At 35.2% G+C, this 27,456-nt stretch overlaps 1 long non-coding RNA gene across 1 annotated transcript; it reads left to right on the forward strand.

Annotated features, from left to right (window-relative positions):
- Positions 1-15,021: 15,021 nt before the first annotated feature.
- On the forward strand, positions 15,022-27,049 carry LOC145677022 (uncharacterized). The gene is made up of 3 exons (XR_014129590.1): positions 15,022-15,088; positions 20,676-20,758; positions 26,911-27,049. It is a non-coding gene; the product is annotated as an uncharacterized LOC145677022 (long non-coding RNA).
- Positions 27,050-27,456: the final 407 nt, after the last annotated feature.

The raw sequence follows: 27,456 nt of genomic DNA on the forward strand, positions 1-27,456 counted from the left end.
CCGAAATGGTTATGGATTTGACACAAATATTTGGTCATTTTTAATCATTTTTATGTATCGCCACTTCGTAAAAGTTTGGGGCTGAATTTGGTCGTAAATGGTATCGGAAGTGTCAGTATTCAACTCAGCGGCCTCGAAAACTATGGATTGGACATTAATATTCGTCATTTTCTATCATTTTTATATATATCTCCCCTCACCCTCTCCTAAACTGCACCGTCGAAGTGATATGACATAAATAATCTCAGTTTCGAACCAAATCTATATTGAAAATGTGATCGAGGTATGTCGGGTGGTACAAGAGATATTAACTTGTATTTGTTTTTGTTCATTTTCCCCTGCCCTCCCCCCCACCTCCACTAAGTTCTTCCGTGAAAGTGATATGGAGGAAAAACACCCCAAGTCCGAACCTCAACTATTTTGAAAAATTTATTGAGATCGATCGACTGTTTCAAGAGTGATGAAGTCACAAAGACAGTCACTTTTTAATGTTTATATATATATATATATATATATATATATGCCCCTTCCCCTCCCTTACGTTGCACTGTCAAAGTAAAATGATAAAAAAAAATCGTTCCTGGCCCGAACTTCATCTATGTTGAGAATTTGATCGAGATCGGTCGGTTGCTTCAAGAGATTAAGAGTCACAAACATAATCATTTTCAATTTTATAATATGGATTTATTGTTGTAGTATGATGTTATATCGCTCAATCCTCGATGTGCCAGATAGCTATGGAGGCTAAAAGTTATATTGATAAACAATTATTCAACGTATAAGTATGCGCCCATGAAATCAAACTTGCGGTCATATTCACTAAGTTTTTGTCAATGTCATGAAAATGTTATTTCGATACTAATTTTATGAGCACACATTAAAAATTTCCAACGGATGCTTGAGTCCCGGAGCCAAGTCCATACCCATGTGGTCGGCGTCTATGGTGTACGGAATTACCAATATTCAATACTACATTTCTCTTCAGTTTTGGAAGAAGAACACCACTAATATGCTTTGAAATGGGATGAAATATCTAGTTTAACGTCCCATAATTATGCACCGAGACTAAGGGAGACGGTAAAGATGAGAAATTACTGAAATGGTAGAATGAAGAAAGTAGAAGGAAACGGAAAAGCCTTTAAGAAAACACGCACACGGTGTTTGTCTACCAATAAAGCTCACATGGCGAAAGATGACACCTCTGTGGCTTGAAAACGAGTAATATGTACAGAAACCGCGAACAATCAATTCAGAAAACGACATACTGTACTGTATCTGTATGCTACAAGTGCAGATCGTTTCACACGTATTGCATAAATTACTGGGAGTACATTCAGTCCAGCGGCATTTTTACTGAAGTCAAGAAATTCAAGTAAGAGATGAGTAGTAAGAATGTGAGGAGTCTGCGCCATGAGGCTTCTGCGCCACTGACCCTGTACCCACTTTCTCGGTCCCGCCTGAAGCAGACAACGAGTTTCCCAGTGCCGCCTGACATACTATGCCGAGGGACATATGGGGGATACGAGAAATCGAGCACCGTGAACCGTCAACCCACGGTCTTTTACGACCTCCATTTTAGGGGTGAATTTGTTCCCTTTTATGACCACATTTTAGGGGGTGTATTCGTTCCCTTTTACGAGCACATTTTAGGGGGTGAACTCGTTCCCTTTTATGAGCATATTTTTCAACCCCTATTTTAACACAACAGAAATGACATAAGAATACGTAACATAGCAGGGTGAACTCGTTCCCTTTTATGAGCATATTTTCCACCCCTATTTCAACATAGCGCATCAGACAGAGACTATGAACACACACAGCAGAACAGACTCGTTCCCTTTTATGAGCATATTTTTCAACCCCTATTTCAACATAGGAGATAACACATAAGATTACGAACACATAAAAGAGAAGTTAACACATAACACTACGTAACACACGGCAGAACAGATAACACATAAGAGTACCTAACATAACAAGGGTGAACTCATTCAACCCCTATTTTAACATAGCAGAGCTAATAAAAGAACATGGCTTATTTTCCAACCCCTATTTTAACATAGCAGAAATGACACAGATTATGAACACACAGCATTTTAGGGGTGTATTCGTTCTCTTTTATGAGCATATTTTCCAACCCCTATTTTAACATAGCACATCAGACAGAGACTACGAAACATAGTGAAGATTAGATAACACATAAGAGTACATAACATAACAAGGGTGTACTCATTCCCTTTTATGAGCATATTTTTCAACCCTTATTTTAACATAGCAGAAATTACACTGAGACTATTTACGACCTCCATTTTAGGGGTGTATTCGTTCCCTTTTATGATTACTTTTCCAACCCCTATTTTAAGACAATGAATACCTATGTAACATAGCGATTCGATACGCTCTTTGAACCGATTTGGATGAAACTTGGCATATGGGGGTTTTCGACCATGCTGAGTACTAATATCATACATTTAGCAATAGGTCATCAGGTACTACATGACCCAAAATTAGTGGTCATCGAGGTCAAAGGTCAACATACTTAAAACCCAATAACTCGAAAACGAAGCAACGTATTGAGGTGCTGTTTCCACATCTAGTAATAGGTCATCAAATACTACAAGTTCCAAAATAGTGACCATCGAGGTCAAAGGTCAAAATACTTAAAACCCAATCACTCGTAAACGGCGTCAAATATCGAAGTGCTGTTTCCACATTTAGCAATTGGTCATCAGGTACTACAAGTTCCAAAATAGTGGTCATCGAGGTCAAAGGTCAAAATACTTAAAACCTAATATCTCGAAAACGGAGCCACATACTCAGGTGCTGTTTCAACATTGAGTAATAGGTCATCAGGTACCACAAGTTCCAAAATAGTGGCCATCGAGGTCAAAGGTCAACATACTTAAAACCTAATAACTCGAAAATGGATCCACATATTGAAGTGCTGTTTCCACATTTAGTAATTGGTCATCAAATACTACAAGTTCCAAAATAATGATCATCGAGGTCAAAGGTCAACATACTTAAAACCTAATAACTCGAAAATGGATCCACATATTGAGGTGCTGTTTCCACATTTAGTAACTGGTCATCAACTACTACAAGTTTCAAAAATAATGGTCATCGAGGTCAAAGGTCAACATACTTAAAACCTAATAACTTGAAAATGGATCCACATATTGAGGTGCTGTTTCCACATTTAGTAATTGGTCATCAAATACTACAAGTTTCAAAAATAATGACCATCGAGGTCAAAGGTCAATCTCGTAAATGAAACCACATATTGAGATAACGTTGTGTGATCTATTCAATTTTGTACAAAGCAGAGAGAAGTGAAGAAGGAATAAATTTGAGTGGCTTATTTACTTTTGTATTAATGAGAAAGAAATCAAAGGAACACAATTTTAACTAGCGCAGACTTTCTGTGCCTTTTTGGGCTATTCAAATGGATTAACAAGAAAGAAAGCAAAAATATGCCATATTAATTAGCTATGTATTATTTAAGCAAAACGAAAGGCTACATTTGAGAAAGCGAACATGGACCATTTTACTCAAAAACTAATGGCTCGAAAACTGAGCAAAATATTGAGCTGCTGTTTCCACATTTAGTAATCGGTCACCAAAGACCACATGTCTCAAAAGTGTCAACCATCGAGGTCAAACTCGAAAACGGAGCCAAATATTGAGGTAGTGTTTCCACATTTAGTAATAGTTCATCAATCACTGCAAATTCCAAAATAATGACCATCGAAAGCTTGTAAACGGAGCAACGGACAAATTTTGTACAAAGCAGAAAAAGTGAAGGAGGAATAAATTTGAGTGGCCTATTGAATTTTGTACCAACGAGAAATGTCATTTTTTCTAGACCATCTTCTAATATTTAAACAAACGAAGGGGTGAATTTGAGTGACCTATTCAATTTTGCATCAACGAGAAATAATTGCGTATTTTAAACAAACAATCGGATAAATTCAACCGGCTCAGAAGTTCAATACTATTTTGTACTCTTGAGTGAGCTTTCCAATTTTGTAGCAAGAAGGACCATTTTTTAAAAAACTAACTCAGAATTTCATTTCATTTTTGTAATACTCAAATTTGGATGAAGTGTTTAGTTTTGTACGAACCAGAAAAACTTGATTGGATGATTTCCTTAGGTACCAACTGGAAAAAGTGAAGGACCATTATTCAAATAAACGAAGGAATAGAGTATTTAGTTTTTGTACCAACTAGAAAAAAAGAAGTGAAGTATGAATAAAATTTAGGTGGACTATTTTCTTTTGTATCAATCAGAAAAAAAAACGAAGAAGAGCCATTTTAACAAGTTCATAATTTCTGTGACGAAAGAATAATTTCGATGTTCTACTTTTTATACCAACGAGAAAAAATGAACTAGTTGAATATACGAAAGAATAAATTTAAGTGACCTATTCAATTTTGTACCCATGAGAAATGGCTCAGCAAAAGGCGAAAAAGGACTATTTTAAACAATGGAGTATTTAGTTTTGCACAATTTTGGAGTATTCAAATAAACAAAGAAATTATAATTTGTGTCAACTCTAAAATCAATTAAACGAAGTAATGCATTTGAAAAACCGAAGTTGAGTATTTTATACCATTTTGTATTATTTCAACAAACAAAGGAATAAGCAAAAAAAAGATCATTTTATATCATTTTAAACTAGTCTATTTAATTTTGTAGCAACCAAAGGATTTTCACGAAAGAACAAAATTGTACTAACCAGAAAAAACCGAAGAAGACCCATTTTAACTAACTGAGAATTTCTGTACCTTTTTGTACTATTTAAACAAACGATGGGATAAATTTCAGTGACCTGTTTTTTGTACTAACCAGAAAAATCGAAGAAGGTACCTTTATAATAGCTCAATGAACGAAAGAACAAATTTGGGTGTTCTACTTTTTTATAGCAAACAAGAAAGAACCATTTTAACTTGCTGAGTATTTTATACCATTTTGTACTACTCAAATAAACGAAAGAAAAGCAAAAAAAGTCCTTTTTAACTAGCGCAGAATTTATGTAAGAATAATTTCGATGTTCTACTTTTTATACCAACGAGAAAAAATGAACTAGCTGAATATACGAAAGAATAAATTTAAGTGATCTATTCCATTTTGTACCAAGGAGAAATGCCATTTTTATCTAGCTTAGAATTTCTAGTGCATGTTGTATTATTTAAACAAAACGAAGGGCTAAATTTGAGAAAGCGAACATGAACCATTTTACTCAAATTTGACCATTATGTAACTTTTGAAATACTGAAATGTTCAATTTTTGTATCAATCAGAAAAACCCGAAGAAGGATCATTTTAACAAGTTCATAATTTCTGTGACGAAAAAATAATTTCGATGTTCTACTTTTTATACCAACGAGAAAAAATGAACTAGCTGAATATTTAAATATATGAAAGAATAAATTTAAGTGACCTATTCAATTTTGTACCAATGAGAAATGGCTCAGCAAAAGGCGAAAAAGGACTATTTTAAACAATGGAGTATTTAGTTTTGCACCATTTTGGAGTATTCAAATAAACAAAGGAATTATAATTTGTGTCAACTCTAAAATCAATTAAACGAAGTAATGCATTTGAAAAACCGAAGTTGAGTATTTTATAGCATTTTGTATTATTTCAACAAACAAAGGATCATTTTATATCATTTTAAACTAGTCTAATAAACGAAGGCATAAATATGAGTGAGCTATTTAATTTTGTAGCTGAGTATTTTAACGAAAGAACAAAATTGTACTAACCAAAAAAAACCGAAGAAGACCCATTTTAACTAACTGGAATTTCTGTACCTTTTGTACTATTTAAACAAACGATGGGATAAATTTGAGTGACCTGTTTTTTGTACTAACCAGAAAAATCGAAGAAGGTACCTTTGTACTAGCCCAATGAACGAAAGAGCAAATTTGGGTGTTCTATTTCTTTTTTTACCAACGAGAACCATTTTTAACTGACTTAGAATTTTATACCTTTTTGAAAAAATTGTATCAAATCGAAAAAAGCAAGGAAATACCATTTTAAATAGCTCAGCATGTTACAGCTTTTTGTGTTTTTGGTCTACCCAATTTAAACAAACAAAGGAATAAATTTGTGTGACCTAGGCTATTCACTTTTATAGCAAGCAGAAAAAGGAAAGAATAAATTTGAGTGGCTTAAGCAAAGAAGGTCAATGGTAACTAATCTTTTTGTGCTATTATATTTGAGTGACCTATTGAAGAATGAATAAATTTTGTTTGCAATTAAAAAAAGCGGAGAAGGTCTACTTTCTGTACCAACCATAGAAAAACAAATTTGTTTGAGCTATTCACTTTTATAGCAAGCAGAAAAAGCACGAAAAAAAGGGAAGAAGGTTCATTATAACAAGCTAGGTATTTTTATACCATTTTGTATTACGGGTGGTCTATTTCATTTGTGTAACAATCAGAAGAAAAGCTCAGAATGTTATACCTTTGTGATGCTACATTTTGTATTATTTTTGTGTCATCCAGAGAACAATTTAAATTGCCTCTCCCGTCACTACGAAAGGCTCATAAAATATTGAACGTGAGATTTAACAAACCAGAGTTGAGTCATAATTGTGTAGAACAGACTACATAGCAATTTGCGTAACAGCATACTTGACCATTTTGAATCTCAGCAGAAGAAGAGATTATATCAAAGTAAGAGAAGTTTTCAAAGTTCCATGTTGCTGCAGATATTTAACATTTGTACTGCTAGTATAGTTACGTCCTAAGGTACTGCGTATTGCTCAACGATTCAATTATTTTTTAAAACTTTTTTCCTCGTCTAAGGTAAAGTATATGAAACTTCAAATATATATTTTTGCATTTATGTATTTTATTATAATGGAATATAAGTTTATTGAGTATATTTGGAAAATAATAGAACATACATCATGATGTTATATTGCCTTGAAAACATGTTATTAAACACGGAGAATGCATAGAATGCTTTTATTGTAGGTATATAAAATTATTTATTTGATTTGTTTTTGCTGAAGGGCAGAAAAATGACTAGCATGGAGATTGTTTATGTTTCACCTAGAGAAAAAGAAATGCAGCGTGAAAACGAGAAACCTATACTGTTAATCCAGCCGTCTGACCCCGATTTGCCAGATGAATTACGTGATAAAGTGAGAATCATATATCCAACACAAGAAATAGAAGAAGTGTATTATTTTAGACGCTATAATAGATATAATGATGAAATACTCCCGGAAAGTGATGATGACAGTGTTTCAAATATTACCTGTTTTGAACTGGAAGCTAATGAGTGTGACTGTACTAGTGAAACTATTAGTGATACATGTGTTATACAATTATTTAATGAGTATACACCAAATTCAGTATTATTATGTGAAGCATGTTCTAAACATAATGAGAATGAAAAAGATCACAACTGTTTGCTGCAGTATGAGTACGAATTATTGCAAAAGGTGTGGACGATCTTAATTAAACGTGAAATGAGAGAAAAAATCTATAAACTTTATATAGAGAAGCATTTTAAAAGTTGTAATATTAAGAACACTTATACTTTGGAGAAAAAATTTAATCTGGTATATGAATACATTACAGAGTGTGATTATTATATCAACAAAATAGTAGAAATGTTTTTAGAGAAAGATAAACAATTATTTAATTCTGTAAATGAACACTGAGCCCACTGTAGCATATGCATTTGATTGTGTAAGAATAGAAGAACTTGAACTGTTAACTGGATCAATTTGTAGTATTGTAATATTACAAAGATTGGACTCTGGCAACTGAATTGTCAGGGAGAGGCAATTTAAATTGTTCTCTGGATGACACAAAAATATACAAAATGTAACACCACAAAGGTATAAAATTCTGAGCTGTTTTCTTCTGATTGTTACAAAAATGAAATAGAGTAATACAAAATGATATAAACATACCGAGCTTGTTATAATGGACCTTCATGGTTGGTATAAAACTAAAAGGGGCTTGCCATAAAAGTGAATAGGTCACACAAATTTATTCCTTCGTTTATTTGAATAACACAAAAAGGTATAGAAATTCTGAGCTTATTCCGTCGTTTGTTTGAGTAGCAGAATATGGTATTTCTTTGTTTTTCTCTGGTTGGTACATAAAATAGACCTTCTCCGTTTTTTTTAATTGCAAACAAAATTTTTTCTACTTGGTATAAAATTGAATAGATCACTCAGTTTTAATAGCACAAAAGGTACAAATTGACCTTCTTTGCTTACGCCACTCAAAATTTATTCTTTCGTTTCTTTGAGTTAGTTAATATGGTTATTTGAATAGTACAAAATGTTAATTCTTTTCTTTTCCTGCTTGTTTTCAAAACTGAATAGGTCATAAAAATTTATTCCTTCGTTTATTTGATTAGTACAAAATGGTATAAAATTCTGAGTTAGCTAAATTGAACCTCCTTTGCTTTCTTCGTTTATTTAAATAGCACAAAAAGGTATAAGATGCTTAGTTATTTAAAATGGTATTTCTTATTGATGCCAAATTGAATAGGTCACTCAAATTTATTCATTTGTTGATTTGTGTATCACAATAATACTCAGCTAGTTAAAATGGCTCTTCTTTGCTTTTCTTCTGATTGGTATAAAATTGAATAGATCACTCAAATTTATTCCTTCGTTTATTTAAATAGCACATAAAGGTATAAAATGATCCTTCTTCGCCTTTTCTGGTAAGTACAAATTCTTTCCTTTTTCTGCTTGGCACAAAAAATAATACTCCATTCAAATTTAGTTTTTTCATTTGTTTGAATGGCACAAAAGTACAGAAATTCTGAGCTAGTTAAAATGATCATTCTTCGGTTTTTTGTTTATTTGAATACTACTGAGCTGGTTAAAAATGCATTTCACGCTGGTACAAAAAGTAGGACACCTAAACAAAATGTATATAAATTCTGAGCTGCTAGTTAAATTGGTCTTTTTTCGTTTTTTCTTTCGTTTATTTGAGTAGTACAAAATGGTATAAAATTCTGAGTTAGCTAAATTGGACCTCCTTCGATTTTTCTGGATAGTACAAAAAACAGGCCACTCAAATTTACAAAAAGGTACAGAAATTCCCAGTTAGTTAAAATGTTCCTTCTTCGGTTTTTTCTGGTTAGTACAATTTTGTTCTTTCGTTAAAATACTCAGCTACAAAATTAAATAGCTCACTCATATTTATGCCTTTGTTTATTAGACTAGTTTAAAATGATATAAAATGATCCTTTGTTTTTGCTTATTCCTTTGTTTGTTGAAATAATACAAAATGGCATAAAATACTCAACTTCGGTTTTTCAAATGCATTACTTCGTTTAATTAATTTTAGAGTTGACACAAGTTATAATTCCTTTGTTTATTTGAATACTCCAAAATGGTGCAAAACTAAATACTCCATTGTTTATTTGAGTAGTACAAAATTGAATAGGTCACTTAAATTTATTATTTAGTATATTCAGCTAGTTCATTTTTTTCTCGTTGGTATAAAAAGTAGAACATCAAAATTATTCTTTCGTCACAGAAATTATGAACTTGTTAAAATGATCCTTCTTCGGGTTTTTCTGATTGATAAAAAAATAGAACATTTCAGTATTTCAAAAGTTACAGAATGGTCAATTTTCGTTCGTTTAAACAGTACATAATGGGCTAGTTAAAGTAGCTCTTCTTCTCTTTTCCAGTTGGTACAAAAGAAAATAATCCACCTGTTTTTAATTTTTTTCTGATTGGTATTCCTTCGTTTATTGGAGTAATACAAAATGGTATAAAAGTCTGAGAATGGCATATCTTTGCTTTTCTTCTGATTGGTACAAAAATAAAATAGACCACTGAAATTTGTTCCCTCTATTATTTGAATAGCACAAAAAGGTATAAAATGCTGATCTAGTTAAAATGACCCTTCTTTGATTTTCTTGTGATTATTTGGGTAGTACAAAATTGTACAGAAATATTGAACCTTCTTCATTTTTTTCTGGTTCATACAAATATAAATACTCCATCCAAATTTGAGTAAAATGGTCCATGTTCGATTTCTTCGTTTTGCTTAAATAATTCTCAGCTAGTTAATATGGTATATCTTTGCTTTCTTTTGAATAGCCCAAAAAGGTACAGAAATTCTGCGCTAGTTAAAATTGTGTTCTCAAATTTATTCCTTCTTCACTTTTTTTCTGCTTTGTACAAAATTGAATAGATCACACAAATTTACTAAATGAGGAAACGTTATCTCAATATGTGGTTTCATTTACGAGATTGACCTTTGACCTCGATGGTCATTATTTTTGGAACTTGTAATGGTTGATGACCAATTACTAGATTTGGAAACAGCACCTCAATATTTGGCTCTGTTTTCGAGTTATTAGGTTTTAAGTATTTTGACATTTGACTTCGATGATCATTATTTTGGAACTTGTACTAGTTCATGACCTCTTGCTAAATGTGGAAACAGCACCTCAATATTTGGCTCCGTTTTCAAGTTATTAGGTTTTAAATATTTAACCTTTGACCTCGATGGTCATTATTTTTGAAACTTGTAGTAGTTGATGACCAGTTACTAGATTTGGAAACAGCACCTCAATATGTGGATCCATTTAAGAGTTATTTGGTTTTAAGTACTTTGACCTCGATGGTCATTATTTTTGGAACTTGTGGTACCTGATGACCAATTAGTGAAAACAGCACCTCAATACGTTGCTTCGTTTTCGATTTATTGGGTTTTAAGTATTTTGACCTTTGACCTCGATGATCATTATTTTGGAACTTGCACTGGTTGATGACCAATTACTAAATGTGGAAACACCATCTCAATATGTAGCTCCGTTTACAAACTATTAGGTTTTAAGTATTTTGACCTTTGACCTCGATGGTCAGTATTTTGGAACATGTAGTAGTTGATGACCTATTGCTAAATGTGGAAACACCACCTCAATACGTTCCTTCGTTTTGAGTTATTGGGTTTTAAGTATTTTGACCTTTGGCCTCGATGACCACTAATTTTGGAACTTGTAGTATTTGATGACCAATTAGTAAATGTGGAAAGAGCATCTCAATATGTGGCTCCGTTTCTGAGTTATTAGGTTTTAAGTATTTTGACCTTTGACCTCGATGGTCACTATTTTGGAACTTGCACTAGTTGATGACCTATTACTAGATTTGGAAACAGCACCTCAATACGTTGCTTCGTTTTCGAGTTATTGGGTTTTAAGTATTTTGACCTTTGACCTCGATGACCACTATTTTGGAACTTGTAGTAGTTGATGACCAGTTACTAGATTTGGAAACAGTACCTCAATATGTGGATCCATTTAAGAGTTATTTGGTTTTAAGTATTTTGGCCTTGACCTCGATGATGACTAATTTTGGGACATGTAGTACCTAATGATCTATTGCTAAATGTATGATATTCGTACTCAGCATGGTCGAAAACCCCCATATGCCGAGTTTCATCCAAATCGGCTCAAAGAGCGTATCGAATCGCTATGTTACATAGGTATTCATTGTCTTAAAATAGGGGTTGAAAAAAAATTTATGTAATTTCTGCTATGGTAAAATAGGGGTTGGAAAAGTAATTATAAAAGAGAACGAGTCCACCCCTAAAATGGAGGTTGTTGTGTGTTACGTAGTCTCAGTGTAATTTCTGCTATGTTCAATTAGGGGTGGAGAAAATGAATACACCCCCTGTGCTATGTCCGCCATGTTTCGTAGTCTCTGTCATGTTGAAATAGGGGTTGGAAAATGTGCTAATAAAAGAGAATGAATACACCCTTGTGTGTTACATACTCTTATGCTCTGCTGTGTGTTCATAGTCTCAGTGTTATTTCTGCTATGTTAAAATAGGGGTTGAAAAATATGCTCATAAAAGGGAACGAGTTCACCCTTGTTATGTTACGTACTCTTATGTGTTATCTGTTCTGCTGTGTGTTAAGTAGTGTCAGTGTAATTTCTGCTATGTTAAAATAGGGGTTGGAAAATGTGCTCATAAAAGAGAACGAGTTCACCCCTGAAAGAGTGTTCATAAAAGGAAACGAGTTCACCCTTGTTATGTTACGTATTCTTATGTCTTATCTGCTCTGCTGTGTGTTTCATATTCTTAACTGTTATCTGTTCTGCTGTGTGTTACGTAGTGTTATGTGTTATCTTCTGTGTTCGTAGGGGTTGAAAAATATGCTCATAAAAGGGAATGAGTTCACCCCCTAAAATGTGCTCGTAAAAGGGAACGAATACACCCCCTAAAAAGTGGTCATAAAAGGGAACAAATTCACCCCTAAAATGGAGGTCGTAAAAGACCGTGGGTTGACGGTTCACGGTGCTCGATTTCTCGTATCCCCCATATGTCCCCCGGCATAGTATGTCAGGCGGCACTGGGAAACTCGTTGTCTGCTTCAGGCGGGACCGAGAAAGTGGGTACAGGGCCAGTGGCGCAGAAGCCTCATGGCGCAGACGCCTCACATTCTTACTACTGAGATGTAATGATTTTCCCCTTCTTTTTTACATTCTACAAAAAATCGAAGTAGTATCGGTACTTGTGCAAGACTCTTGCGCAAGAGTCTTGTTTTTGGCCTTGGTTTTGCAGGTGTGGTCTTGGTCTTCGTCTTGGTCTTGCACCCTTTGGTCTTGGTCTTGCATCGGGATTCCTGGTCTTGATCTTGTTCTTGGTCTTGCATGCAAGACTCTTACAAAAGCTGGAAGACCAAGACTGTTGCACTCATCACTACTTGCAAAGCTGTCTTCTGCGGACATTTATGAAAAAAAAAATCAATAGTGATAAGGTGTTCTTCAGTAGAATACTCAGAAAAATTCATTTTTAATCAGAAAAAATAATTTAGAGAATAATTGAGATAATATAAAATATATATATTTTAAGTAAAGAAAATGAGTATAAGCATTTTTGGTATTTTAACTTCCTTTTTTAATTTTTCAATAACTCCACCCCATTCTAAAAATGCCGGGATTGGTATCCAGCAATTATGGTTACCTTACCTGGAGGATTTTGGGTATACGGAGGGCGAAAGTAACCGTAAAATACTGGCGAATCACGGTGAAAACGATCAGAGATATATATATCATGGGAAGAATATCCCTCTTGGGCCACCACTGAAATCATCAGTGATTTGATTACATTTGTTTTACTGGAAATTAGAAGGGAGAATGTTTTGCCCAAAGCATCATTGTATCTGGTTTCGGCATTGTGTAAACTCCCTGCGATTGTGAGACAACATGACAGAAGATAACACATTTTGCATAAAAATAATTTTTTTCTATAAGATTTTAGCAACACCGTACATGATTTAATACGCTTAAGGAGACGAGCCGTATGTCATACGAAAGAAGCAAGTTACCTTATTTGTACGTTCAAGACCGTATGTCTGGCGACACTGATACAGAAGGTGGTCAGCAAATAACAGACAAGTGTTTCGTAACCCGCTTTGGTGGTCCTGTATTCGATTCTCGGCGATGCATCTTGATAAAGAAGATTTTCATTTTTTAAAAATTCATAACTCTTGTTGTCTTGAGGTTCAGAGAGCATATTGTAACTTTCTTGTTTTTTCTGTTAATAATAAACGCTGACACATTAGGCAAATTCTCTTTCCGTTTCACAAGTACTCTGAAGAAATTAAACTTTCTGTGTGTGTGTGTTGAGAAAGCATTCTCTTTCTGCACGCTTTCATCCCCTGCTCCTAAAATATCACTTTCCAGTATCTTATCAGACAATAAAAGTTGTTTGACTAGTTTGGCTGCAAGAAGGAATCACATTGCCGAGGCGTATTTGAATTCGGAATAATTCCATTCATTGGAACCAAAGGATTCGATCCAGAAGAAGAATCGAATCCTTGTTTAGAGGAATCAAATTGATAAACCAAGTAACTTTGAATCATACAACTTACCGGAATCAAAGGATTCGATCCGGAGGAACGAATCCTTCATTGGAATGGATTGAAAGGAATGAATTCCGGAAATGAAACCGAACTGCCCATCTGAATAAGATAATCTGGAAAAGAAGTTTACAGAATTAGAAAACACGGGTTTCTTTTCTCTTGTGCAATTTTTTTTTTTGTTTTCGCGGGTTGTCTGCTTATTCACTGGGGCTACGAAAATGTAATGCAGATCCATCACATTTTTCTAAAGTATTCTTTTATTATCCTCTGTTGCCAGATATCAGACTTCTCCATTGTAAATTTTCAGCACACATAGATCCAACAGTGTGCAACACTGTACCACTACACTTCACTGTTATGTTTAGTGATAATAGTACATTTTAAATCTGTACACATTTGCAAATGGTGCTATTTCAAACAAAATACTTTTATGATGAGTTGGCAACACTGCTTCATCTATGGCAACTTGATTCTGGTTTTCGATACGGCATTTTATCATTATATTGTACAACTCTTGTTTTGATTGTTTTAATGTTTTACATGATATTTACTTTAAACGTACATAATTCAATGGATGTAATTCAATGAACGTTAACAACGGATGTAATTGATCAATGTAATTGTTAATGTTTAACGGGTTAATTAAGTTAAACGTTAACAAAGAATTTAATAGTTTAATATAATCGTTAATTTTTAAGGGATTAATTACAAGCCTCCAAATTACTTACTGTGTTCAGTAGAATAGGTAAGCAATTTGGCGTTATGAAGAATGATTATAAGATGCTGTCCATGCTAAAACATCTAAGTTTTTATGGTGTTAAAAATTGGTTTGAATTTTTAAGTGTGGTGTGGAAATAACCAAACAAGTCAATTGTATGAAAGAGTATTTTTGTTATAGTAACACTATTATCAGGTCAGTAAGAAAATGTTAAAATTGTAATTATAGTACTATTTAATGTCGATGTTCACGTTGGTCGCATGTCAATTCCTCTCATGCATGCTATATTTCTGTCAGTATATTGTACCATATATTATAAATATTGAAATAATATTTCCTTTTTTGCTAGCAATTGTGTATGTCTTTTTTTTAAATTTATTTACAGATGAACAGTATTTTCGGTTTTTTCCCCTTTCACGAAGTCAAGCATCAAGTGAAATTTCGGTCGTTCCTATTGGGACTCCCACGATCTACTCGCAGATATGTAAGGTTAGGTATGGTTCAAAATAACTTTATCTTTCGATCATATTTTTAAGATAAGGTATACAAACTATACAAAAGTACTGCTCTACTTGTTCAAATTTGTAAAGTTCATATTCAAACAGTGTGAAATGGTGTACCCAAGTGCTGACTTCAAAGAAAGTAAATAAAGGTTGTATAGGAATGTAAGGGAATGGCGTGCAATTAACAATACCGTGCAGAAGAATATTGCAGAACTTGAAAGCACGACAACGCTGTGGAAACATGGCATTCGCTGTTGTAGTGGGAGTGATAAGAATCGACAAAAAAAATATTACGCCAGTGAGCGTCTTATTTGTCGCATGGCGGTAATGTTTTCATTAAAATTTATTTTAGATCTTTTTTTTTTTTTTTTTTTTTTTTTTTTTGTCTCAGAAAAGTTAAGAGGTACGTGATAACTTTTCACTTTTTATTGTGTAAACTTCCTACAGAATTAAAACTTACATCAATGATTAATATAGCATATTTTTCGTTTCCTGTTTGTTAAAAGAAATACAAATTTAAAAGTATAAAAAAAAGAAATTTAAGATTTGGAAAAGTAAACTGAACACTGTAAAAAGTAAATCCGTAACGTTCATCTAAAACCTGGATGCAGCTGAGCTGCGTACACAAAATGGATGAACGTATCTTCATCTATTTTTTGGTTGAACGTGTAACTTTGCTCAATGATGGAGGTTCATCAGGGTTGGTTGAACGTGTAACTCTTCGGAAGGATGAAGGTTGAACTAGCTGATTGAACGTTAAATTATCCTGCAGGATGAAGGCTCAACTAGCTGGTTGAACGTTAAAAATCTCCTGCAGAATGAAGGTTCAACTAGCTGATTGAACGTTAAATTCTCCTGCAGCACGAAGGTTCATCTGATAAATTGAACGTTCATCCTCGTGAAATTTCCGAGAAGGGTTGAACGTTTAACTATGCTGCAGTTAAAACTAAACTACATAGGATGAATAGGATGGGGTTCAGCTCAATATACCCACAATAGACTCATTTCTCTCAGGTACTTTCGACGAATATTAGACAGGTGCTCGAAAATTTTTCTTCTGACCTTGGATTTGATACATACGCCTACATATTTGATCCCTATATTAGCTAGACGCCAGACTCGTATTTCCATGGGACATAGTATAATATAATATAATATATCCCATGGCGACTGCAAATACGAGTCTCGCGTCTAGCAAATTTAAGGATCAAATATGTAGGCGTATGGATCAAATCCTAGGTCACAAGAAACATTTTCGAGTATCTGTCTAATATTCGTCAAAAGTAAATTTGAAAAAATGGGTCTATTGTGGGCAAATTCAGATGAACCTCCATTCATCCTATCTAGTTTAATATTAGTTGCAACAGAGGTCAACCCAACCCATCCTTTTATATATAAACATAACAGTTTGTCTTACTTGCATTTTATTTGTGTCTGTCCTTGACGTTCAGCTGATGACGTGTATTAGTATCTTGACTCCTTGTATTTTTTCACTTTTAAGATCGAAATCCGCTATATTTTAGATTAGATAACTCCCCAAACTTCCTCCGATGCTCCTATGCTCCTTTAACACTGAACATTTCTTTCATTGAGAACTGAAACCAAAACAAAGTGTGCTTTTCGATGAGACTATACTGTGACTACATATCATCCCCGCATGGCCCACAACACCGACCATTGACTTTCATGGTTTATATACAAGGCTCCGATTTGCAGGGACCTCATCCTCTGCCTCGACTCATCCCTTCTTAATCAGAGATAATATAATACTTCCATTATACGCACATAGTTCATTGGTAAAGTAACTCCACTAAAATAATCCCCTTTTGATGAAATCACAAAATACTTTTTTTTTTTTTTTTTGCAAAAATTCGGATTCGAACTACCGTTTAAGGTATTATTATAATAAAAGTGATGTGATAGTATCCCACTTTCGATTAAGGCCTAACTATATACCAAAGTCATTTCATTTGACTTTGCAATTTGAAAGTGATGATCAGGCACACATAGTTACATTCATTTTTTATATAATAATATATATATTATAGTCATTCAAAAATGTATTTTTTCAGTAGGTAGCTCCTCCCCCATCAGGAAGTCGCAGTCGGAAAGACGGATTGCCACCGTCGACGGTTGTGGGCCGCCGCAGGGAGCCGCAACGACGATCTACTTGTTCAAAGTTGCCGACCTTTTGCCGAGACGGCAAGCGGTCGAAAATCGTAAAATAAAATGCCCTTTGCCGACTGTTGCCGACTGTCAGAGTCGGCAAAACAGTTGGAGAGTCGTCTTTCCTACTCTCTGCCTACTCCTTATGCCCTCGTCTTTTTGACGGCGGCGCCGGCGCATTTACTGCGCCTTTACGGCTGTTTGCTGACTGCTCGGCAAGGCAAGTTTCCGACGGCGGAGCTGGCGCATTTAATGCTGCTTTCCGGCTGTTTGCCGACTGCTGGGCAAGACAATTATTCGTCGCTGTCGAAAATTGTACTGAAAGACGCCGGCGTCCAGCGCCGGAAATCCTACCCCGGCTTCTGGTTGGCATGGACAAATTTTCCGACTGTAGACGGCAGAATCTTTATGGGGTCTAAAACCTAATAGACTGTGTGTCTTAAAACAGGCACGTAGCCAGAATTTCGTGAAGGGGAGGTCCGTACAATGAAATACTATTGTCATCAATTCTACACTATTTTACTGGAAGAAATATTGGTTCGTTTAGGGGGGTCGTGACATGAAATTCTGATAATATAGAATATAGACACTTCAGATTAATTTTGTATTACAAAACTAATCATAAGGCTTTCTTTAACACACCAAATCAATATGGACACCTTCAAATGTACGGCACCATGTGCCTTATTCAAAAAGTTGTAGAAAATCTTAACAGTACGTACAAGTCTTCGAGGCTGAATGGTCTGTTCCAAAAGGCGAGCGACCTTTTCTTTATTTTATTATTAAAATTTTAAATCTTTTCTGTCTTACTGAGAGACCTTAGTACGTACTGCACACGCCATGATGTCTTCAGGGGTTTTTGCAAGGAGGCCTATGCCCATGGAAAAATTGTTGAAAAATTCATGATATCCCCTGAAAAGTTTTATAGTCTAAGAAACGTAAGAAAAAATGCAATAAGAAAGGGTGGGAGGAGATGACGTAAGAGAGAGAGAGCAAATGTTGGCAGTGTACAAAAGGTATGCCTTCAGAACTATCGACTACTCTATGAAAATTATTGCTGACTATTGGAACTGTCTTTCATCAACGTCAAGTTACCTGCCAGCTTCTTCAAAGTCGATAAGCTAGGCAAATTGTGATGTTTCAGAGCTTTCAGTGGGAAAAGATCGATATGTACAGTCAGCGACAAAAGTTATTTTCCCGTTTTGGATACTTTATTTTGGGAATAACAATGGAATAACGTAAGAAGAAATGCAATAAGAAAGGGTGGGAGGAGATGACGTAAGAGAGAGAGAGCAAATGTTGGCAGTGTATAAAAGGTATGCCTTCAGAACTATCGACTACTTTATGAAAATTGTTGCTGACTATTGGAACTGTCTTTCATCAACGTCAAGTTACCTGCCAGCTTCTTCGAAGTCGATAAGGTAGGCAAATTGTGATGTTTCAGAGCTTTCAGTGGGAAAAGATCGATATGTACAGTCAGCGACAAAAGTTATTTTCCCGTTTTGGATACTTTATTTTGGGAATAACAATGGAATGTGCATATTCACCGACTTTCGAGGCGGGAACGTACAGAAAATTAGTTTATTTTTAATTTACTGAAAATTGTACTCAAATTGTCTTTCCATTTTGAAGTTATTTACGAAACTAGTTTTGTAAAGAAAAGACGGAAAGAACTTTTGCAGCTGAAGGTGGAACACTTATCTTATACGCCCTTGTAACTTTTAAACTGACGAAACACGCTAAAATTTTGTACGATTCAAATTTCGGTAGGGAAACATTGTTTGACATACTCTGTGATATCACAAGTTTAACAATGTGGGCAACTCAACTTAAAGTTGTATCCTTTTAAATCGCACCACATCAGATTACTACACATTTCAAATCTACATATTAAAGAGAACCATACAACACGACACATCTCATGCCGTGTTGCAAAACTAAGGACCCCACAGCATCACAAGCATAGAAAACAAACAAATTTGAGAGGTTTTATAACTGTAATAACGTAATTGATGCATATCTCAAGTACTATAGTATCAAACATTACGGACATAATATTATGTATTTCGAACAAGTACAAAGAAGAAATTTTAAAAAATTACTTATTTTTTTTTCAAAGAACTTAATTTTAAAAAAATGTTTAACTAAGTATCACGTAGAATTGCATACAGAGCTCCTTCATGGCTAAGTAGTTAGTGTACACGCCTTCGGCTGGGTGATCCGGGTTTGATTCCCGGCGAGAGCCCATGTGGTTTGGATTCCACATTAATCAATAGGTCCCGTCTCATAAAGCTTCGCTACTGAAAGCACTTAACTAAAACTCAACTCGAATTGTATACACGGTTTCGAATAGACATAAAGATCATAATGACGTTTATAACAATTTGGGATCTGCAACCGTTCGAGAGATATAAAAAATGGTACAACTTGATATATTGGTTAAAATGGCGTATTCGTGGAAACCTTCTATAACAATTTTTCATTTACTTTCCTTCTATAACACTAGAAAAATACTTTTTTGCAGGTGTATTTACAATAATTTCTTGGAATTACTTGATGTTAAGCATTGTTGCAAACTTCAACATTTTTTGCAACATGTGCAAAACGGTCTGAGACATCGAATTGCTGTAAACCGTATTGTAACTTCTCAACTATTGAAAACCATTTATATGATACAGTTTGACGAGATTTTTATTTAAATAGTTTTTCAAGATAAAGTCTTTAGAAAATAGTCAGATTTTAAATCCCTTGTACATTGATTCGCATTTATTCGAAATCCATCATGTCATGAACATAATATTAAATACTAATTCATTTTTGATTTGAATCTGTCTCATTTGCGTTATTACTGCTGTAGAGGCCATCAATATATGGATGTTTGTGAGATTCTAGAGTCCTGAGATCGCAACACTGCATGACAAATGTGTTATTCTATATTTTCCTTGTACATGTATTTTAGCAATATGTAATAACCTGTCTCAGTGTTAGCTGAAAAAATATCTTTATGTTGGGTTGGCAACATTCTTAGCCGTGTGGTATAATAGATAATAACAAACAGTGTAACCCTTTGGATATTTGCACATTACAAAATTTCAGCGTTTTTTGTACATTGGTTTAAAAATTGCAAGGACGTATGAAGCTAAATGGTCTTCTTTGTGAAATATGGGTAGGAGACAAGAATATTTCTTTATTTTTAACATTGTTCAGATAATAACCATAATATTAATTTGAAATTGAATCTGTTATTCTAACAAGTTCACATGCAAACCTTAAAAGTTAACACTAAATATCGAAACAACTTTACTCGAAACTCTTAGCATGTCGGTTCGTGGCTACGCCACTGTTTGCACCTTTATGAATCCGTTTAATTCTTTATAAACATTTAATTAGTGAGATTGTTTTCTATTCGCAGTTGTGCACCCAGGAGGTTATGGCATTGTAGACAGTCTTGCTTCTACTTTTTGTGCATGGACTCTTTTTCTGGGGATGTTATTGGTAAGTGGAAAGCGTTAAATATTTATGTATTCAGTAGAGATGCAAGGGCTCGGAAAAACACCGGCTTTTTTGAAAAAAAAAACTCGGTTTTTTCTGCTTCGCTTTTTTGCTTGGGAAATTTTGGGCTTTTTTGAAAATTGTGTTTTAAATTGATAAACCAGATTTTGTTTCGCTTCTCTACAACACAAAAAGTCATTTAATTAGTGGTTGATGCCGATAAAAATGTAAAACCTCGAAAATAACCCATAAATTTCGAAGAGATATTTCAAACAGTTTTACTTCTCAACATATTTACATTATGAATTCCAAAGGATTAGCCAATGTATATAATAAGATTTTTTTAACCTCCTACATACAAAAGTAAGCAGGGTTGGCAAGAACCATGGCTGTTTTTGAAAATGCTAAAAACCCGTTTTTTGGGGGGGGAGTATAAACTAGGCTTTTTTTGTTTAAACCAGGTTTTTTGGGTTTAGATATTTTGCTTTATGTATTTATATTACATATTGACAGAAATAAGTTTGTTTTGCCTTGGGTTATTATGCAACAACGGGGTTATGCTGGAAGAGGTCACATAAGCTTAAAGAAGTTCGGTCAGTAAATTTCTTAAATTGAGAAACTCCCGCCCTAGCCATCGGGAAAATCCCGTCATTACTCTAAATGTAAAACAATAACGGAAAAAATCCTGTTATTGCTTTGCATGTAAAATTTAAAGGTCAACGTATCATAATCAGTACGCTAAAACTGAGGTATTAAATTACAAATTTAGTACATACATATCATTGAAAGTACAATCCAAGCTAATGTTGGAAGCTACGTAGGCAATCGATAAATTTTGTCAATTTCTATCAATATATTTAAGCAACCTTGGCTTCTTTATAAAACAACAGGCATTCAGGCATGCAGAAATATACAATTTAGTTTTGTTTCGTATGTTCAGGCTTAACATCCTTACGTAACACCGAGGTTATCAAGGAGAAGACTTTCGCTTAAAGTTACATCCGAAACGCTACTTTGTTTACGCATGAAAGAAGAGTTGTGGTTCGACCGAGAATTGAACATGGGACACCTTGATTAAAAGGTGAAAAGAAAATAAAACTAATGCAGATGGTTTGATGTATGGAAACGTCACCATGAAGTTCACATGATTCGTTCTTTTTATTTTTTTTCTGTTTAAACCAGTTGTTTATTTAAAAAAAGAAGAAAAAAAGCTGGTGTAAACCAGCCAACCCTAAAAGCAAACACTTCTTTTAAAAAAAAATACTCAAATAAGTAGCAAAATTCTATGTAGTATTTTTACTTCAAAATATTCCATACCCTTTTTTTTTTTTGGAACAAAATAAAATTAAAATAATACATAAGAAAAATACTTAGATTTATATTATACACTTAAAGACTGCACATCTAGAGCTTTTGGTTTTGTATATTCTTGAAATTCTACAGTTTTATATAAGCACCATCACGGTTTACTCAGTCCTCAAGTTTTCTGTATTTTTAACAAGAGGGATTAAACATATGAAGGGTGTGAGGTAAGAACATGGTAAACCACAATTTTACTGTTTTAAGAAATTAGAAAAAGTCGGAAAGCTGATTTTTCACATAAGACTATACATGAGGGATTAAACGAAGCGGTATGAGTTGCTGTCTATCTGGTGCTGCATAACTCAACAATTGAAAATTTGTTAGTTACCATGTTCTTGGCTCACACCCTTCATATCATTATGGAATTCTCCCCAGCCCACCAACACCAAAAAAAAGCACTACGTAATATATTTAAGTTAAGATAAATACAACTGCACAACAAACATGACTGAGTGGAGCTTTTGCGCTTCCATCGGGAAGTCCGGAATTCAACTCAGCATTCGACCATTCTGACAAAACTTTTCTTCATTCCATCTATGAAATAGAAATAGTGCGTGTACTGTGAGTTGGCCGACTTCATTTCTTATTGTTTTTAAATCGTTATTATTACTGATTACCAGCAGTGACGGTTTTGCGAAGGTTAGGGGGCGGTCTTTCGGACTGAAGAATGTTCCCCAAAATTACGGAATGTCTAAAACAAACGAAATACCTATTAGTTATGCCTTTGCTCATAAACTTTAAGCTGCCGTCAAATAAAAATTACGAATGTTTAGAAAAACTAAACATTAGTAAAAAAAAAAACCTCCCAAAATCCGCCACTGATTCTCAGTATAAAATGACCTTCAAGGTTGTATCCGGAAGATATATAAACGAAACGAAATACAGTATTAGTTATGCCTGTACTCATAAACTTCAAGCTCCTCCCAAATAAAATTAGGACATTTTAGAAAATGAAACAATCAGAGAAACCTGTCCCAAAGTACGTTTCTAAATCCGCTACTGATTATTTGTATAAATTAGTATTCAAGGTTGTATCCGGAAAATTATTGCTAAATCGTTGCACAGCTGCAGTGTAACAGAAATATGGAAGTACGGTTAGATGGATATACTGAAAAACGTACGCTTTGACGAATATATAGAAAAACGTAAGTTTAACTTTTGCGCTAGGAGCTAGAGTACTAAGCTTTTAGAAATGAAACACAGGCGACAAACTGAAATGATCCCAAGAAGAAAAAAATGTCGATAACTCAAATGTTAAAATAAAATTAAATAGCCTCTAAAATTGCCCTCAAATACTACATTCTTCATGTTAGCTTTAATTCGTAAAACATGTGCTCCATCCATCTTGATGGTGAATTTTAGAGCAAAATATGGCATTCAGGTCATGGAATTCTTATCTAACTATAGAATATACTATAAGAGAGCTATTTAGATAGAAAAATCATGAAAATGAAAAAAGCCAAAATTTCCAAAATTCTCGTTTTTTCCCAAAAAAGCCGGCTTTTTATGTAAAAAAAACCATCGATTCAAAAAAGCCGGCTTTTTTTGCATCTCTAGTATTCAGAGTACGCTCAAATAGGACTAGATAGAACAAACAGAAATTCCTCTCGTTTCCAACAAGCAACGGTAATCATGAGAAAATGACAGTGACAGAACCGATACTGACCTGTAGAAATGTTCAGTATGGGGTATGAGCACACTGAATGGTTTTACAATGTGTATAATGTGTTTCAATATCATAGTTGAGATCATACTTTAGTTTGGTAATAAATCCCATTAGTCCAAGTACTCATTGGAAATTATGCAGAGTTCGGGTTGGTGGCTCTCGGCTTGCATCTGATGTGCATGTGTGCGTTATGGTCTTGTCAAGTCTTGGAGCTCAACGTAACAAAAGTAAAATTAAAAACTTCGGGATTTAGAACTGACAAGCCGATCCCAGGCTTTCGTAAAATAAAATCTTTAGAGCAGAGCTAATGGGTTAGTGACCTAGGTGGCTTAGCAAATAAAATTGAATATTTTTAATAGGAAACAGATTGTGATGTAAACGATGCCCACTGCTCCAAATATTACGTTCTGCAATCTTTGGACAAACTAAATATCAAGTGTTATTTATATATTTCTATTGTGTGGAGCTTGGACAGTTTTGTTGTTTTTCCTGCCTCTTATGCTGTTTGTGTTATGTGTTGCGTAAACTGCAATTTGCAAACGTAAAATAAATTGTTATTTTATCAAGATTCGCAACTTTAAAAGTTCAAATAAAGTTAATTAAATGTTCAAGTCTCATACTCTCTATGGCTACATGGGCAAAAGATGCTAAGCTTCGAAAAATATGCACTACATTAAATAAAACATATTCGTTAACCAGATATAAATATAACGAACAAACGACATACTTTAACATAGTGGTAAACCTAGAAGTCTATCTACAAGTTATAACATCAGGTATACTGTAGTATATGCTGATGTAAAAATAATAATATTTATTTTATCTTTGTTTTATCACGTTTGACATGTCTATTTGCATATTGAATTAGCATATAATTCTCGGTAGTGTGTGTTGTGTGTTTCCTCTCAAAACAGTCCTCTCTTGACTCTTTGTATGTTTTAGTTTTACTGCTATACTTCATTTTATACATCTTGTCCTTTCTGACATTTGCTTTCCTCTGTTTTTCCCTTCCTGCACATCGTCATAACGATCAGGAAAGAAGAATTGTTTCTATGGCAACAGTACGTTCAGTCAATTATCGTGGTACATTTCTCTCGCTCCACAATGGTAAACGTTCCACTGTTTTCCCACGTTAGCAATTTGAATATAAAGAAGTACACATGTCAATATAAACAAATGCATATCGACTGTCAATTTAAGTAGTGGACCTGCTAGTTATTGAGAACTTCTTTTTAGTTCTCTTCCGTGTCATTTAATTTTATAAAACGTAGATTTACTTGCAGTGCATAATTTCGTGTTTCAACACCCGACGCAAAAGCTGGCAACACCGCATTGAGTAACATGTGCGTCCAGCGAGCTTTAGAAAGAACAAGTAGTATAAATTGTAGACTGCTATGAAAAAAGAAGGAAGGAAAAATCAGGAACGACCTGAGAGCAGTGCTACTAGCAGTAGTAAATTCTTGTTCAAGATATTTTTAAAAATTTTCCCGGGTACCACCAGAGACACACGTGTTAAGCACTCAGCTATCGCTCATATATGGAGGGTAGTACACTCATGCTCAAATATTAAGGATAATTGCAGATTGCGGTACTGCACAACGTGGCACTAAACAAAACTGACGCTAATAGCATAGGCACATAGTGAACACAACATACGAACAAACGAAACATATCGGTACCACGGTATTGATGATATCCACGGTATCCACGGTATTGGTGATAAGTTGAGAAATGCATATGCTACACAACGCCACTGTTCCCTGCGCATGTACCTCGACATCAATGTGGAATATGATCACCATGCACACGTACACAGGCCGCACAACGGGTTGGTATACTCTGGATCAGGTGGTCGAGCAGCGGCTGGGGTATAGCCTCCCATTCTTGCACCAATGCCGTCGGAGTAGTGTCCTAGGGGTTTGAAGACGTGCAGCAATACGTCGATCGAGAGCATCCCAGACATGCTCGATGGAGTTTACAGCAGGCAGGCCAATCCATTCGTCTGATATCTTCTGTTTCATGGTACTCCTTCACGATGGCAGCTCGGTGGGGCAGTGCGTTATCATCCATCAGGGGGAAAATGGGACCCACTGCACCCCTGAAAAGGCGAACATACTGATGCAAAATGACGTCCCGATACACCTGACCTGTTGCAGTTCCTCTGTCAAAGACATGCAGGGGTGTACGTGGACCAATCATAATCCCACCCCACACCATCATATCACTTCCCTGATTGATGGTGCGGTCCCTTTCAAGGATATTATGGGGTTGGCATCTGGTTCCTGGTTCACGCCAGATGGTAACCCGGCGAGAATCACTGTTCAGACTATAACTGGACTCGTCCGTGAACATAACCTGGGACCACTGTTCCATTGATCATGTACTGTGTTCTTGACACCAGGCTTTACGGGCTGTCCTTTGAACAGAGGTCAGTGCAATGCACCTCGCAGGTCTCCGGGCGAATACACCATGTCTGTTCAGTCGTCTATAGACTGTGTGTTGGGAGACAACTGTTCCAGTGGCTGTGGCAAGGTCCCGAGCAAGGCTACCTGCTGTACTCCGTGGCCGTCTGCGGACACTAATGGTGAGATATCGGTCTTCTTGCGGTGTTGTACACTTCGGGCGTCCCGTACTGTAGCGCCTGGACACGTTTCCTGTCTGCTGGAATCGTTGCCATAATCTTGAGATCACACTTTGTGGTACACGGACAGCCCGTGCTACGACCTTCTGTGTATGACCAGCCTCCAGTCGCCCTATTATTCTACCCCTCATAACGCTATCAATATGTGTTCTTTGAGCCATTTTCAACACAGTCACCATTAGCACGTCTGACAACATCTGCACATTTAAACGCCGCACCGCACTCTGGCATGCACCAATACACCTCTGCGTATTTGGACTGCTGCCAGCACCACCGTGCGACGACCGCACCGCATGCACCGCACCGAATGGACAAATGGTTCGCATGGTCATACCCCGAGGTGATTTCCATCCGAAAACCGCCCACCAGAGCGTTGTTTGACCATGTATCCGCATTATCCTTAATTTATGAGCACGAGTGTAGATATAATGTTTCATTATTTTATATATCTATATTTAATTAAACAATTTACAATTTCTTTTTCAGGGCTGTGATTTTTTAATTCTGCTTTGGTTAGTTGAAGTAGCCTTTATTGTTGTGCTGCTACTTGTGACAAACACATATCTTGCGTTTGCTATTCCGGAGAGAGCTGGATGGGTAACTTTCTCGGACACGTGTAAAATGATTGTGTGTAAGCGGTTTTATGTTTTAAAATTACATTTTAACATATTCTTAAGCTGAAAAATCACCACAGATGATTTAGTTTAAGATTTTAAAAAATAGACAAGCCTGCAGTGGCCGAACTATCCATTCTTTGTTTTTCATTCTATAGTTGAGTTGAGTTGATTTTGAGTTTAACGTCCTTTTGAACAGCGAGGCTATCTGAGACGGGAGTTACTGATGAATGTGAAATCGAGCCATATGAAATCCCGCCGAGAATTGAACACGGGTTTCCCCCGCCAAACGCGAGTACACTGGCCGCTTAGTCATGAGGGTATTCTGAAGTGGTATAATGCCTGGAGCAAGATATAGTGGGAAAATTGTAACCACAATATTTATATAAGCCTATAACAGGGATCGCCAATTTTTTTG

This window comes from Thermobia domestica, unplaced genomic scaffold, assembly GCF_964235325.1.
Source record: "Thermobia domestica unplaced genomic scaffold, izTheDome1.hap1.1 HAP1_SCAFFOLD_536, whole genome shotgun sequence".
Taxonomy (NCBI): Eukaryota; Metazoa; Arthropoda; class Insecta; order Zygentoma; family Lepismatidae; genus Thermobia; species Thermobia domestica.